Source organism: Psammomys obesus, unplaced genomic scaffold, assembly GCF_907164565.1.
Source record: "Psammomys obesus unplaced genomic scaffold, mPsaObe1.curated_primary_1811, whole genome shotgun sequence".
Lineage (NCBI taxonomy): Eukaryota > Metazoa > Chordata > Mammalia > Rodentia > Muridae > Psammomys > Psammomys obesus.
The window spans coordinates 873085-888211 of NW_026594263.1; the positions used below are offsets into that span (position 1 = coordinate 873085).

General features: G+C 36.3%; 1 protein-coding gene across 2 annotated transcripts in view; it reads right to left on the bottom strand.

Moving 5' to 3' along the window:
- Rbm41 (RNA binding motif protein 41) overlaps positions 1 to 15127 on the bottom strand; it is a 60174-nt gene that overhangs the window by 23431 nt on the left and 21616 nt on the right. The window lies entirely within an intron of this gene.

A 15127-nucleotide genomic window follows, 5' to 3' on the forward strand; every position in this document is an offset into this window, starting at 1 on the left:
TTTTTACCTAATAATCTTTATATCCATTGGTGATTACTGTTTAGATATATTAACTTATCCATTTCAAAATGGGGCTTTCACTATGCCATTATTTCCTTCGTATTTTCATCTGAAATCATAATCATCAACTCCTAATTTTCCTGAATATAATTTATATAAGAAAGGCAGCTGGAGCTGGGAATGGTGATACACACCTCTAATCTCAGCACTCAGGGAGGCAGAGGCAGGTGGAACTCTGTGAGTTTGTGGCTAGTCTGCTGTACAAAGTGAGTCCAGGACAGCCACGGCTACAGAGAAACTATTTCGAAAAAACTAAAAACAAATCAAAAAAGCACAGCTGGGCATGGTGGTGGATATCTTTAATCCCAGCACTCTGGGAAGCAGAAGCAGGAAAGCTTAAAAATTTGAGGCCAGCCTGGTCTATACAGTAAATTCCAGGATGGCCAAGGCTACACAGATAAACCCTGTCTTGAAAAACAAACAAACAAAATAAAAAGCAGGATAAATGCTTGATTCTATCTGTTCTTTATTACTTTTGAGAGTAAGGAAACTACTACTTTAAGAAATATCTATGGTGACCAGTGGTTAATGTCAGTGTAACTGTAAAATCACATATTTTTATATAACGCATGTGTTTTAATTAAATATATTCACTATTTGTAGTAGTGGACAAACTGTCCCACTTAGGACCCACAGGAGTCCCAAGCTTATCTTGCACATTTTCTAACTTGAACCTGGACTATTTTTCCAAGGATCCCTGGTTCCTTTTAAAGAAAAGTAGTTGGATACTACTGTTGTTCAGAGTGTTCACTGTTGTTTCTAAGACTTTGCCGTAGACAAAGCTGGTATAGCTTATAGGAGAAAATAGATGCTAGATTTATAACAGCATTTCCAATTCAAATTTAACATGACAAGATTTGTTCTTAAATTCTGATTTTAGACTTGCATCGCTTTTATTTTATTTCGTTTGGAGGGTTGTTTTTGGCAGTCCTGGGGATCAAATGCAGGGATGTTTTCCTTTTAGGCAAGTGCTCTATCAATTAGCTCTATTTCCAGTTCCTTGGCTCCTAATAATATTATCAAAGTTGTTTATTGTCTTTCTCTAACTACTCACATAATTGAAAATTTTCACAAGCAATACTAATAAACAACAACAATGAATATACAAAACAAAACAAAATAAAATGCTAACAAAATAACAATAAAATGATTCAATATACTTTTATATTAGTAATAGGTATGCATTACTTTAAAGTCACTAAAGTAATGATTTTTTTTCTGTGCAGTTTTGCTACCAACCATGGATATCATTTGTTTCATTTGCTTCAGGTTGTTTTTGAATTTTACAGACTTACTCTTTCTTGAGTTTTATGTGTTTATGATTCTGTACAGTGAATCCAGGGCTTAGTGCATGCTAAGCAAGCACTCATCTGTGAAGAATATCCTCCAGCCCCCCTTTCCCTTTTTATTCAAGTTTTATTACATTTGTCATCATGCAAAACATGATTGTCTCTAAAGTGAAAAGGGTTATACAGTACCTTTACAGAAGAAGCATTCCATCTCTGATCCTTTCATTTCATTCCCTTCCTTCCCCATAAGTACTATTTCTTATTATTAAGTTTGACGTACGGTTCCAGTATTTCCTTTTTTATTTGAAACTGAAGTTCATTAGTTATATCCTTTTCTTATATAAATACTTGACCAAAACTTGCATTTTTTATTTTAACAATACATTCCATCAATAATTCCATATTAATGTTAAAAATATTATTTTGCCTTTTACAGTTATACAATACTTCACTTGTTTATATGTACAATAGTTATTCAAATACTTTCCTACTAACAAATACTGAAATATTTGTCTTATAGTCCAGTCTTATGCTGTTTTGTTATGCCCTGAAAATCAGCCTTGTGTGTATGTGTACACACACACACATACACATACACACACACACACAATTTGGTATTTTTTCAAGCATTTCTTTCAAATAAACTCTAAGAAGTGAAATTGCTGAGACAAAAAAATATATGTCCATATACTTTTTATATGTAAATTTCACCCTGTAGGAGTTGTATTATTCTGTATTTCTACCAGCAATGTGTCAGACTATTTCTCTCTTAAGATAAAAAAAAAAAAAAAAAAAAAAAACTGAATTCAAGAAAAAAGAGCCATGAATCAAGAGCAAAGGGAAAATCATGGGAGGGGCTGGAAAGAGGAAAGGGAAATATATAATCATATTTTAATTTCAAAAACTAAAAATACTATATTTTTAAAGGGGACAAAAGGGTGCTCTTTAAGGAAATAACTCCTCAATATAGCTGTATTAAAATAAAAAATTCTGATCCTGAAAAGTGTCTGAAAATGTGCTACAAAATGTCTCAGTGGGTAAAGGTACTTGCCACAAAACCTGCTAACCTGAGTTCAATCCTTGGGGTCTATATGTGGAAGAAGAGAACTAATTTCCAAAAGTTGTCCTCTGACTTCTACTATATGCCACGGCACAAGGCATCCAATAAATAAAAGTAAGAGAGTTGTAAATTGCTAGAAAAACCATGGGTTATGATATAGCCGGGTGTGGTGGCACACACCTGCAATCCCAGCACTTGGGGAAGCAGAGGCAGGAATCTCAGTGAGTTCAAGGCCCGCCTGGCTTACAAAAAGTACCTAGTACAGCCAAAGCTACATAGAGAAGCCTTGTCTTTAAAAAAAACCCTAAAACAAAAACAATACATATTTACTATACAGATAATTATTAAAGAGCGTGAATACTGAATATATGAAATTCCATATATCTACAACAAACAGAGTTGGGTAACCAAGAGGAAAATGAGCTAAATATTGATGGATCTTCCATAAAAGAGGAATGATACATAATTAATAGATATGTTAAATCTAATGTTGATTACATTAGTTGTATTTGGTGAAATGTAACTCAGATGAAGAGTGAGTTCCATAGGGAAAAAACATTACGTTCGAAAATATATAAAATCATGCCAGTACATTGTTAATGAGGCTGCAGAACTACTGGAATTTTATGAGTATTCTAAAATATATACTCAAAAATACTTATTTAATGACCACCATGAGGCAAGCGCTGTTCTAGATTTTCAGGTGATATCAATAAGTAAAGACCCTAGGAACTTAAAGATGGGAGGAACCAGGTGGGGTGGCACAAATCTTTAATACCAGCACTCACAAAACAGAGGAACACAGAACTCTGAGTTTGAGACCAGCCTGATTTATATAGTGAGTTTCAGACCAGCCAAGGCTGCAGAATGAGACCCTGTCTCAACAAAACAAAACAACCCCCCCAAAATAAACCAAAAGTTAATGATTTTTTCCTTATAAATACATCATAATGAATAGCTATGAAAAAAGCATGCAGTGAAAAAGGCAAGAAGATAATCTTTCCCGTCCAAGCAGATCAGCCTGGGGAGAGAATTAAGGCCAGGCCTGCCACAGTGATACCTAGTGCCTAGTATCTGTAGGCCAGTATTTGTGGATTTTGTCATGAGAACTACATTAAGTTCTGAGGTAGAGACTATTCCTAAAACCCTTCCTCCAACCTCAGGAGGCACAGTATACAACTGGACTCTACCTGTCCACATAAAAACTACACAGGGCTTTTGACTCAGAGTTTCGTGTCAAAGCCAGCATAGTAAAAGATTGCATTGGGTAGAAACTAAAGGCTCCAAGCAGAGTCCAGAGCTCAGACTTACTCTCTAGATGCATTCCCACATCAGGTGTAGACCTGGGTAGCTTTGAGGGAGACCCAAGTTTCCACTCTCTCAGTTCTAGCCTGAGTGTGGAACTGGAGTCCTCTCACCTGACTTTCTGAACTGGACGAGCCCTGGCAACTTTGAGGTTCCACTGTGACTCACCTTAGAATCAGATTTAGTGGACAAGAGACTATTTCTACTAACTATACCCAAACCTTGGGCATAGCTATTACCATGCTGGTAACTCATGGTAGCTCACAGATGGGAGCTCTACAATTGTATAGGTACATGCACATCAGTTGTGGCAGACTTGTATTTTGCCATATCACCAACACATAAACACTGAAGTACCTGAGGCAGGGTGGGCCCCTGCAGCTGTGAGACTCAGTTGTGAGTAGCTTAGCATGAGTTTAGATGGCCAACAGTCTACTTAGGCCAACATCTCTCCAATCTTGGGCAGAATAAGATGGTGCAAGAAGCCATTCCTTTAGATAGGACTTTCCTGTGCAGCTTACTTAGTGCTAGGCACAGAATATATCACATGAAGTAGATTCTAAGAGCCCCAACTCAAGGTCTGTCTGCTGTTTCTTTGGAAAATTTAACTAAATGACAAATCACTTAGTAGCACACCAAAAAAATAAAGAAGAAAAAAAAATGATTGAAATTATGAACTAAAGAGGAAGCATCACCCCTCGTGGAAATGAAAGCAACTACACAGAAACACTGTGAAGAACTCTAAGTCAATGAGGCAGAAAATTTATATGAATTGACAAATCCATCCATCCATCCGTCCGTCCATCTATCTATCTATCTATCTATCTATCTATCTATCTATCTATCCATCCATCTATCTATCTATTTATCTAAATTATCAATACAGATTCCAAAACGGGAATGACTTAGCAAGCCTATAACAAGAGGTTGTTAGTAATTAGTAATAAGCAATAAGTAATAAGTAAGTTAGTAATTAGTAATAAGCTAGCTATCCCAAAGAAACAACCAGGTTCATTTGGATTCATTGCTAAATTATATGAAGTATTTAAAGACTCAGTATCAATCCTGCACAAAAAAACTTGGAAAGTAGAGGAAGAAGAAATCTGTTTCAACTAATTCTATTAGTAACATAGTCACCAAAAGAAAATAAGGATAGCAAAATAAAACAAGAGACCAATTCCTCTAATGAACCTAGATGTAAAAATATTAAATGTGATGACATATAGAGCAGTTGGAATAATGTGAGAAAGGGGCCATGAGTCAAAGAATGTTAGTGGCTTCTAGAAGTTGAACAAAACTCACCTAATCTCAAGACCCATTTTAACAAGTTGCTCTTAGGCTTTCCGACCTCTAGAAATATGCTAGAAGAGATCTATGCTGCCTTAGATTACCAGATGTATGGCAAGTAATTATGATAACCACAAGAAAGTAATATAGTGCTCAGAGCTGGCAAAGAAAACCTAGAGCTTAGATTAATGGTTAAAAACAGTTGTCTCCCCCTGAAAAGGGTACTTGCTGCTCTTCCAGAGAAGTAGAGTTTGGATTTTAGCACTTATGCCACGTGGCTCAAAGCCACCTATAAGTCCATCTCAAGGGGATCTGATCCATGTTCTGGCTTTCATAGGGATGCTGACAAACATAAACACACACACACACACACACACACACACACACACACACATACATACACACACACACATACATACATACATACACAAATAAAAATAAAATAAACCTTATACTAAACCAACTGGCTTATGGACATGACAGGACTGCTGTACTTATGAACTCACAACAGCTATGGCTACCTACATAAGACCTGCAGAGGATCAAGTCAGTCAACATTCTAGCATGAAGTATAGTAGGGTATTCGGCCCTGCTCCTCAGGAGCTATTGACATCTGATGGCTTCTGTGGGAAGAAAAGTCAGTTTTCCTTAAGGGAAATTAGGAGCAGGTGGAGAAGTAAGGGTAGACCTGGTAGAAATGAACTGGAGTAAAAGGTGGATATGATGAAAATATAGATTAATGGTATATAAAAGTCTCAAAGAATTAATAAAAATATTACATTAAAAGACTGGGCAGCAGGGCATGGTGGTGCACATCTTGAATCCCAGGACTCAGGGAGGCAAAGGCAGGTGGATTTCTGTGAGTTCAAGAACAGGCTAGTCTACAAAGCGACAGCCAAGGCTACACAGAGAAATCCTTCCTCAAACAAACAAATGAACGAATGAATGAAAATAAAAGAAGACCAGGCCAGGTGTGGATGTCACATGTTTTAAATCCCCAGTACTCGGCAGGTCTATAGGTGGATATCTGTGAGGCCAGCCTGGTCTACAAGGTCAGCTAGGGTTATTACACAAAGAAACCCTGTCTCAAAAAGGTGAAAAAAAAAACAAAACAAAAAAACAAAACAATAAAAGAAAAACAAAAAAGAGAAAGAAAGAGAGAGAAGATTAGGAATAAGAAAAACAAAAAAGAGAAAGAAAGAGAGAGAAGATTAGGAATAAAATACTAGCTCACATTATTTCCATTCAACAATGGACTGAAGGTTCTAGAGAATAGAAGGCAAAATCAAGTTTCCAGACTAGAAAATAAAACTGTATTTAGAGGAACCATGTATTTTTCCTGTGTAGAAAAATCTAAGCTATCTATAATAAAACCATTAGAACTAATAAAATAATTGGTAAAACATTTAATTAGATCATTTTAGACTAATATAAGATCAATATATTTCTATATACTTGCAGACAAGAATCTAGAAAATAAAACAGAATAATTCTCTTTATAAGAGTGTTAAAATGACCCTGAGATTTCACCGTACACCCATCAGACTGACTAAGATAAAAAACTCAAATGACCCATACATGCTGGAGAGGATGTGAAGAAAGGGGAACCCTCCTCCATTGCTGGTGGGAATGTAAACTTGTATAACCACTTTAGAAATCAATCTGGCGCTTTCTCAGACAATTAGGAATAGTGCCTCTTCAAGATCCAGCTATACCACTCCTAGGCACATATCTAAAATATGCTCAAGTAAACAATAAGGACATTTGTTCAACCATGTTTGCAGCAGCTTTATTCCTAACAGCCAGAACCTAAACAACTCAGATATCCATCAATGAAGAAACTGATACAGAAATTGTGGTATATTTACACAATGGAATACTACTCACCAATTAAAAACAAGAAAACCATGAAATTTGCAGGCAAATGGTGGGATCTAGAAAAGATCATCCTGAGTGAGGTAACCAAGAAGCAGAAAGACACACACGATATATACTCATCTATAAGTGGATACTAGACATATAGGATAAACCTACACAAATCTGTATACCTAAAGAAACCAAGCAAGAAGGAGGACCCTGGGTAGGATGATAAATCCTCTCTCAAAAAGAAAAAAAGGATGGACATTGGAAGAAGGAGAAAACAGGAAACAGGACAGGAGTCTACCACAAAGGGCCTCTGAAAGACTCTACCCAGCAGGATATCAAAGCAAATGCTGAGACTCATAACCAAACTTTGGGCAGAGTGGAGGGAATCTTATGAAAGAAGGGGGAGTTAGCAAGACCTGGAGAGGCCAGGAGCTCTACAAGGAGAGCAACAGCACGAAAATATCTGGGCACAGAGGTCTTTTCTGACTGATACTCCAACCAAGGACCATTCATAGATATTACCAAGAACCCCTGCTTAGATGTAGCACATGGCAACTCAGTATCCAAGTGAGTTTCCTAGTACGGGGAACAGGGACAGTCTCTGACATGAACTCTGTGGCTGGCTTTTTGATCACCTCCCCCTGACAGGGGAACAGACTTGCCAGGCCACAGAGGAAGACGTTGCAGCCAGTCCTGATGAGACCTGATAAGCTAGGGTCAGATTAAAGGAGTGGAGGAATTTCCCTATCAGTGGACTTGCAGAGGGGCTTAGGAGGAGAAGAGGGAGCGAGGGTGGGGTTGGGAGGGAATGAGGGAAGGCATTAAAGCTGGGATACAAAGCAAATAAACTAATTAATATAAAAAATAAAAAAAGTGAAAAAAGAGTATCAAAATAAATGAAATGCTTAGAAATAAATTTAATACAAGAAGTAAATGTTTGGTATACTACAATATAAAAAAATACTGCAATAAATTACATATAATATGGAGAAAAAGACTGTGTTCATGGAGTAGAAGAAACTGTCTCTAAAAATGACATTATTTTCTAAATTAAATGACAGACTTAATCCAATCTTCATTAAGTTTCAGACTTTTTATAGAAAATCAGCATGGTACTGATAAAATTTACATGGATAACAAAGACCTAGGATAAAAAAAATTAAGTTGGAGGAGTTACTCTCGATTATCAAACTCACTATAAAGGTCCACTGTGGATCTGAAGCATCAACGCAGATACATGGATCAAAGGAACAAAATTGTACATGGAAATTCAGTGGGAAAATTAGTCTTTGCATGATACAGAGTGAATTAATTGGAAATAGTCACATGAAATTAAGGACTTAGATCATACAAACACAAATTTCCATGCATAATAAATAGATCTAAATATAAGATCTAAGACAGCAGGTATTCTAGAAGACATAGAAGACTATTTTTTACTTTGATTTCAAGAAAGATTTCTAAGTTAAGATACCCCAAGCTTAAATCACAACAGAATTAATTCCTAAATTGAACATCATTAATATATAACAGTTGTGCTTCAAGACATCATTAAGACTATAAGTGATAAACTACAGACCAGAAGAAAGCATTATGCCTTATAAGCAACTTGTCTTAAGAATATACAAAGAAATCACAGTATACAATGTTAAAAAACACCAATACTCAGTATACAATGCTAAAAATACCAATATTCCACAAACTTAAAAATGGTCAAAAGATACAAATAAACATTTCACTAAAGAGTATTTTTTGGTGCTGGGTAAACACATAAAATATAATTGATAGTGAAAGTATAAAATCCATGTGAATATTCACAGCTTCAGAATGCCTATTGTTACTATATAGACGTTCACTGAGATGTATAGAGATGGGTGTTGGTTAGACTTTATCTATCTGAGGAGAAAATAATAAACTGGAACTCTACTTTATAATGTACACATAAATCAGTTCCAAGTAGATTAAGGACTTAAATGTGAAGGACAAAGAAAACCTTCAGAACAAAGAACAACAGTTCCCTATACTCACACTAGGGAGGATTGATTAACTGAAACACAAAAAGCCTTAAGCATGAAGAAAATATTAGAACATTTTATTCCATAAAGATGAAGAATTTTTTTATCAAGAGGTATCATACAGGCAAGGAAATGATTAGATAGAATGAGACTGGATACTTTAAATACATATAACTAACAAATTAATTCATAGCCATAATGATAAGAATTTGTACAAATTTACAGGAAAGTATACACTATGACTAGAGAGGTAGAGATAAAATATTCAGTACATATAAATGCCTAAACATTCTTTTCTTCCTCCTTCCTATAGTGACATTTAGATAACTGGAGACCACTGAGTTCTACCAGCTTCAAGGAACTCTCGAGCTGAGCTACAGTTTTGATACAGGCTTAAAATAACTTCTGAACCAAGACTCTCCCTGACACAGACACAAACAGATGGAAGAGTATTTAGAAGTAAATAATAATTTTTAAATTTATTACACAGGCAAACAATTTAAGGCCCATTCACAAAGGAGGCTGCTCAAATGGTCAATACAGGTGTGAGAAGGTGTCCCTCATCACTAGAAAATTAAATTTTCTAGAAATTATTTAGAAAATGAAATTAAACCCACAATGAAGCAAACAATATAGATTTAAACCCCAGAAAAGAATAAATGTCTGGAAATACAACTGTCTTTAACACCACTCACACACATGTATACACACATGGATGCACATACACACCATAAGAGTTATTCTAAAGCAAATTAAATGCAATGTGTGATCATGATTATAATCTGGATAAAATGATAAATCTGATTACAAAATGTATATTTGATAAAATTATGACAGTAACAATTTCTCAAGGATATTATTATTGTTGTATAGAAAAATGCCTTTAGGAGAGACATAATGAAATATTTAAGAATAAACCCTACAGTCTGAAAGGATGGCTATTTCTTTCACAGAAGACTCATATTTGTTTCACAGCATGCACGTGGCAGCTCACAACTGCCAATAACTACAGTTCCAGGATAATGGATATCTTTTGGTCTCCATGGGCACCAGGCATGTACACATGCATACAAACAAGACACATTTAAAGGATGGTTACTTCAAATATTTGGTAAGTATTCTTTTAATTTTTCTCCATGGTGGAAAAATTTCAAAGCAATAGGGTTAAAGAAAATAACACTTGAATAAGGAAGGGTTAAAGTGTAAAGTGTAACACCAATGTTAATTCTTAATACAGGGAATACAGTCAAGGGAACATTAGTAAACATCTATTAGATTGAAATCTGACAAGACTGTGGATGAGGATAAAGAGCAACCCAAACTTTCCTCCCTGACTATTGAGATGTCAACTTGGGGGAAATGCCTTCAGATATTAATTAATATTTATTAAAGTGGAAAATATGTGGACTCATCACTTTTCAATTCCATTCCCAGGTCTAAACCCTGAGAAAATCATGTATATATGTCCCAGGATTCCTGTACATGAAGCATCATGTAGCAGGACTGATACTGACGCTCCATCCAAATGAGAACACCCCAAATGTCCAGTTATAGCAGAACAGAAATAAAACTCAAGTGTTCATATAAAGGAATACTACACTACAGTGAAAATAAATTTTCTATAGCTCCAAACTGTAATGTGGCTGAAGCTCACAAATAATAATATAAAATAGAAAAGGAAGACTCAGTAAATGTACAGTTCAGTGGACTGACAAGAGTGTTTAAACACAGAAAAAGTAAGTATTGTCTATTCATGGACATACAGACAGTAAAACAAATATAAAGAAAAGTATCATTATGAGTCAGTACAGTACCTGAATAGCAGGGGGTTGTGGTTTATGAGGGGTATACAAGGGCATTTACAGTTTTCCAGTGCTCTATTTATTGATCCCCTTGAGTCAGTATCGAAAGTAGTCTTCAGAATGATGAGTCTTATTACTTGAAAAATACAGTTTGTATAAATATGAATGAGAAATGAAGAAGAGGCAGTAGTAAACATACTGGGTTGAAGAGTATTCCAAAGCCTTAGAATTTAACTTCAAATAAGAATGAGGTCTTTGCAGATATAATTTAATCAAGATGAAATCATAATAGATTAGGGGAGGGCCTAAGTCCAAAGACTGGTGTTCTTATAAGGAGGCAAATGAAGGCACAGTGCCATGTTCACAGAAGGAAAAAATGTTATGTGATAACAGAAGCAGTGATGGGAATGCTATGAGCCAAGGTTTGTCAGGAGTTAGGAAAGAGGCATCCAAAGGATTCTCCCACATAGCCTTAAGAGGGAAGCTACCTAGCCAACATCTTGCCTTTGTCCTTCCATACCCACAAGATACTATATTCTTGTTGTTTTGTTTTGATAACCCAGGAAGCTAATACCTATTTTGGACGGGAAATGGAATGATGTTGGAAGAATTTTTATGTTTTTCATAATAGAAGCCCAAATTCCCTTCAGGAGTCCACTGGCGAAAAGACAGGTCTTAAAGACAGTTCTGTTAAAAGCTTAGGGGGAAAAAACGAACAGTAGGGAAAGCTCATGCAACCCTAGAGACTATGCATACAGACAAGCACATGTATACATACTCATCATGAATACCATGTGGCTACAGGTATAAATACTAATACAATTTCTGGAGAATCCTTAGGAAAATAGCAAACATTATTTGACACTGGAGGAAAGGCGTTTTTTATTATGCAGAGGCAGAAATTTGGCTGAAGTGCTTCCAGGCTACTTAGAAAAAAAAAAAAAAACCCTACGTTTTAGGTGAACAATTTAGATATGTAGCTGAGACTTCCAAAGTGTCAAAGGTAAGAGCTGTTTCTTCTTGATACTCATAATAAAATCAGAACACTACAGATATAAAATGAAACTGGAAGTATTAAGGAGAAAGAAACCACCACTTGATAATCTTGAAAATCCCAAGCCTATTTACCCATCCAGACAGTGTGCTTTGCAAAAAGGGTCATGGCTATAGCCAGACCACCTTTACTGACGATATGGGGAGTGTGACTCAGACTCAAGCAACAGCAGGAGCCAGAGATAGAGACAGGATTATCTAAGCAGGATCTGCAGAGAGCGTCAGGTCTAACAGCATGAACCTCTTGACTTCCTCAAAACTGACATGGTATCAGATAATTCTGCACCAGCGGAACCAGTGGTGGTCTGGTGGGAGACAGACATGGGACAAAGGGAATAAAGGAGGAGCAAAGAACCAGCTATAGAGGTCAGAGGAGCTCGGAATGTGGCTAAGGAATAAAACTTGCCCTGCTGGGTGGTTGACTAGATTAGTAACCCCTTTATTCCTTCTTTCTTGCTCTTTCAGAATGTGGCTGTCTCGTATCCCTGTCCTACCATCACATATTAGAAGAGTATGACTTATTTTCCAATTATACTAGTCTCTGGGTATGAAGGAAAAAATTTTGTTCAAGGATGTCCTATATCCTGAACCTCATCCACACCTGATTTAGATTGAGCTGATGTGTTTCCACAAGTCACAGAACATGAAGGAGCGCCAGGAAGTCACAGAGACTAGAAAAGGTAAGGATGGATATGCTATTAAAGCCTACAGAAAGATGACCCATCAACACGTTGATTTGCCACAAAAACTGTGAAGGAAACAATTTTGTCATACAAAAGATGATTTATTTGAGGTTATTAGCAACCTTAAGAATCTCATACAATGATTACAGAAACTTCATCTATAAATTATGTTAGAGAAAGACATAAGCTATTGAGTGACAGGTATACACAACAGTATACCTCAAAAACTTTATGTTGAATTAAGTAAATTTGCACAAAGAATAGTTACTATATTGTTATAAAAAGCTCTATAATAGGCAAAACTAATATATACCAGGGGGAAAAAAATCAATGTGTAATTTGCCTCTGGGTGAATAGGATGGGGTTACTGGAAAGAAGTATGATGGGACTTTCTGGAATGATGGTAATTTATAAAATTTGATAAGTGTTAGGTTATGAACATGCACTGATGTGGAGGAGATGGTCTAAGGATTGTGTACACCCATGTTTAATTCCATGATGAGTGAGAACAGATTGGCAACTGCAACTTTCCATAGTGAGAATATATAGACTATGGAAACTAGCAAATAACAAAAGCCATGCCTGAACAACTAATGCACATTCTTACTAGTATATAACTATTCAGAAACATATTGTCTAGAAATGGGCAGATGAACACTTCAGGTGTGTATATTTAATAACATGCAAATTTTATGTAGAATCAAAATAAATATTTAATTACAGCCAACAATATGTATGCTGATGTATTGGGTAGTACATTAACAACTTTTGAAACATTTGTAAGTAAAATGGAGGTGCATGCATGATCTGGACCTAGGCCCCCCTGCACACATGTAGCTGACAGGGTACTTGGTCTTCAAATGGGGTGCCTAGAGAGTGAGCGGACATGGGGCCTGTTTCTAACATGGACTCTATTGCCTGCTTTTGGGTCACTTTCTCATAGCAGGGGTGCCTTGCAAGCCTAAGGGGATGAAGATATGCAAAGTCCTGATGCGACTTGAAGATCTGGGAAAAGTTGATTGGGACGGCTCCCTTTTCTGGGGAAAATGGAGAAGAGAAAGGGGAAGGAGTGAAAGTGGGGGAGGGGCTGAGAGGAGGGGAGAGAGAGGGTACCCTCTGGATGTAAAGTAAATAAATTAATGTAAAATTAAAACAAAAAAAATAAGTTAAATGGATTGATATGTGTATAGAAATAGATATTTTATAAGGTATACCAATATATACAGATGTTATAAGGTATATGGTACAATACTGATTGTGATGTAATGAGTGTTTGTGAGAAATCTTTTTTAGTTTTCTACATGTTTGTAATTTTTCATTGAAAAAAGAGATCAGAAATCTCTTCCCACTTAAATATCAAAAATATTAACAGATACATATAATCCTGGATTACTTGAGACTTTGATTGATACTGTATCTTTTATATAGTATAAGGTGAAAGAAGATCTAAACATTTTGTTTTTTTTCAAGAACCTGAAATGCTGAAAGATTCTACCCCACCACCCATTTTTCACTTTGTTTAGATAGCAGGGGTATGTACTCAGGGGGAAGCTGGAAAATGACACAATGATTATTATGTTGGAGTCTTCAGAGGAAAGGAGGGACAACTGAAGTCCCTTGGGAGAAAAGGACAGAATCCAGTACTTGAGTATAAAGGTTAGCACAAAAGAATCCCCTATCTCGGAAGAGCCTTGAACTCATTGGCACAGGAGACAATTTCCTGAACAGAACACAGGCTCTAAGATTAACAATCAATAAATGGACCTCATGAAACTGAAAAGCTTCTGTAAAGCAAAAGACACTGTTGTCAGAACAAAATGACAGCCTGCAGAATGGGAAAGGATCTTCACCAACTCTATCTGACAGAGGGTTGATATCTAGAATATATAAAGAACAAAAGAAGTTAAAAAGCAACAAATCAAGCAATCCAATTTAAAAAAATGGAGATAAACAGAGAATTCTCTGTAGAGGAATATAGAATGGCAGAGAAACACTTAAAGAAATGGTCAACATCCTTAGTCATTCAGAAAAGGCAAATCAAAACGACCCTGAGATTTCACCTCACACCTATCAGAATGGCTAAGATCAAAAACTCAAGGGACAACACATGCTGGAGAGGTTGTGGAGAAAGGGGAACCCTCCTCCCTTGCTGGTGGGAATGTAAACTGGTAAAACCACTTTGGAAATCAATCTGGCGCTTTCTCAATTAGGAATAGTGCTTCCTCAATATCCAGCTATACCATTCCTAGGCATATATCCAAAATTTGCTCAAGTACACAACAAGGACATTTGCTCAACCATGTTCATAGCAGCTTTATTCATATTAGCCAGAACCTGGAAACAACCCCGATGTCTATCAACAGAGGAATGGATACAGAAATTGTGGTACTTTTACACAATGGAATATTACTCAGCAATTAAAAACAAGGAAATCATGCAATTTGCAGGCAAATGGTGGGATCTAGAAAAGATCATCCTGAATGAGGTATCCCAGAAGAAGAAAGACACACAAGGTATATGCTCATTTTTAAGTGGGTACTAGACCTATAAGATAAGATAAACATACTAAAATATGTACACCTAAAGAAGATAAACAAGAAAGAGGACCCAGAGTAAGATGATCAATCCTCACTTAGAAAGACAAATGCGATGGACATTGGAAGTAGGAGAAAACAAGTAATATGACAGGAGCCTACCACAGAGGGCC